Source organism: Schistocerca gregaria, chromosome 10 (genome assembly GCF_023897955.1).
Source record: "Schistocerca gregaria isolate iqSchGreg1 chromosome 10, iqSchGreg1.2, whole genome shotgun sequence".
In the NCBI taxonomy this organism is placed as follows: domain Eukaryota; kingdom Metazoa; phylum Arthropoda; class Insecta; order Orthoptera; family Acrididae; genus Schistocerca; species Schistocerca gregaria.
Window position 1 is genome coordinate 26,046,585 of NC_064929.1, and position 2,337 is coordinate 26,048,921.

At 48.9% G+C, this 2,337-nt stretch overlaps 1 non-coding gene across 1 annotated transcript; it reads left to right on the top strand.

Moving 5' to 3' along the window:
• The first annotated feature begins 449 nt into the window (after window positions 1-449).
• Trnaa-agc (transfer RNA alanine (anticodon AGC)) lies at window positions 450-523 on the top strand. The gene has a single exon. It is a non-coding gene; the product is annotated as a tRNA-Ala (tRNA).
• Window positions 524-2,337: the final 1,814 nt, after the last annotated feature.

Genomic DNA, 2,337 nt, shown 5'->3' on the forward strand with positions numbered 1-2,337 from the left:
GTTCAAGCCCCGGCTCCTCCATGCTTTGTGCTCAGTGCATGGTAAGTGTTGGTCGCGGCGAACATAAAGGCACGCAAGAAGTTGCAAAACCACCGTCACAGACTGATATGATGTATACTGACATAAGGAGAGCAAGATGTAAGTGTGGGGACCGGCTGTTATCGAGGTGTCATCGAGTGCAGATCTATCTTAGGTAACACGGCTTAACGTCATTGAAGTCTAGTGAGTGGACAACATGTTCGTCTTACTCAGAGCGGTGTCCGAACTCTATTTTCGACGTTATGCGTGCCACTTTCATTGTGGCCAACTACGATTCCATACAGAATCACGAAACCTGAAAGACACCGTCACTGATACATAGAGAGTAGTGTTTGTCTGCGGAATAATGGGAGTGCAAGGGTCTGTGACGTTGATATGGCTGTATGTAGCATTATTAGTCAACGGGTTGGGGTGGGCGTAGCTCAGATGGTAGAGCGCTCGCTTAGCGTGCGAGAGGTACTGGGATCGATACCCAGCGCCTCCAGAGTTTTTAACACACCTACATGCGCACCTTGCCATGCAAGTGGAATAATTCCCAACCAGCAGAGATGTCTAGGCAGATACAAGCGAACGATTAGCATCCACAATTGGCAAGCGTGCTTTTATTCGTGTACAGGAAGCACCCTCCTACCACACCTACACCTAATTTAGAAACAGTACAAATGTTCCCATAAGATTCTCAAGCCTACGTCGGAAAGATCGGCCTTGCACCGAGTCACGTAAATCCCGCTGCACGTTCCCATTCTTTGCGTGCAGTCGGCTGCTACTGGTGTTGCTGGTTGTGACTGCTGATAACAGATGCCGTAGCAAACAATTCATGGAGTGAGTTGTATGTTTTGCGATAGTCTGTCTCTGACAAGCAAGCACAGGTGATATAGGTGCGAACACAGGAAGCTTGCAGCCCCTCGCTGCATGCACACACAGAGCAGCCACACTAGGAGAGCGGCCTAAGCCGTAGGCGAAATGTGCTCATTCGCTTTGGCGAGACGTCGAACTATAAATAAGGCTGTCACTAGCGTGAGCTTTGCGTAAAGTCTGAAAAGTCGGCTGCATGGGTGGTTTCCAAGTTTGGGGAGCGTTTCGTAGTATGATCAGTGCAATGGAAACGCGGAAACTTGTTGTGGCCCAGTGTTTTGCAGTTGGACGACAAGAGTTTTACACAGTAGCAAAGAGCGAGGCACTGAGTTGGCATGAACAATGGAGAGCACAATGGGGCACGAGATGTGCTTGTTACCTCAGGTGCTGTGTGATTGACGACAAGGAGTGAAACGGACCAATTTGTTGCCGCCCTTTCAATTTAAGACGTTAAAAACAGACGGAATTTGCATTCGTAGTAGCAGAGCGTCGAAACTACTTGGAACTCTTGTGTATATGAACGTGTCCGCGCCTTTGTACTCTGGTACCTTCGCCGCTACAAACCAGCCAACCATCGTGTCCGTGCACATCAGAGTCGCAAAGAATGGAGAATAGCCAGGCTTGGTCGTGTGTGCAGCCGTAGCTCAGTTGGGGGGGTGGGGGGGGGGGGTGCGGGTGTAGCTCAGATGGTAGAGCGCTTGCTTAGTATGCGAGAGGTACTGCCTCCAGAATTTTAGTCGAGGCGCGGCCGTCGTGCAGGTCGGACGTGCCTGGAGCGTTGTTTACGTGCTCAGCTGCGGCCTGCGGTGCGGCACGTGGTGAGTCGAGGGCCGTTGCGGCGCGCAAACATCTTGTTTGTAACGAATAGAACCTAACATGGATCACCCAGAGCGGAAAGATACTTTGAATTTTATGTTTGATGGAAGTTTTTCTCGACCGAAATATTACGAAGTCGAACGATTTCTCGATGAAGACGTAAAATTGCCTCCCACCGATATCATTGGTATCCATTTGTCTATTGTCAGTAGCACAGTTTATATCAAATTGCGTGACCCAGAATTGTGCGACAAAATCATCGATTCATGTGGCGGTACCTATAAATTTCGACACAGTGACGGGAATGTTTTAGAGGTGAGTGTTGTCCACGCTGGTCTTGGTATTCGTACCGTCAGGATTTTCGAGTTGCCTTTTGAAATCTCGGCTGAACAAATTAATGATTCTATTAAGTCCTACGGCAAAATTATCAGTAACATTGCCGAAAAGTGGGCCCCGTTCCATAAGTACCCTGTTTTGAACGGTGTGCGGCAAATTAAGATCGAATTGCAACGGCATATTCCGTCCTACCTAACGATTTGTGGATATAGGGCGATAATCATATATGAGGGACAGCCTCGTACATGTTCAGGCTGTAATTCAACGGGACACGTCCGGGCACAGTGCATC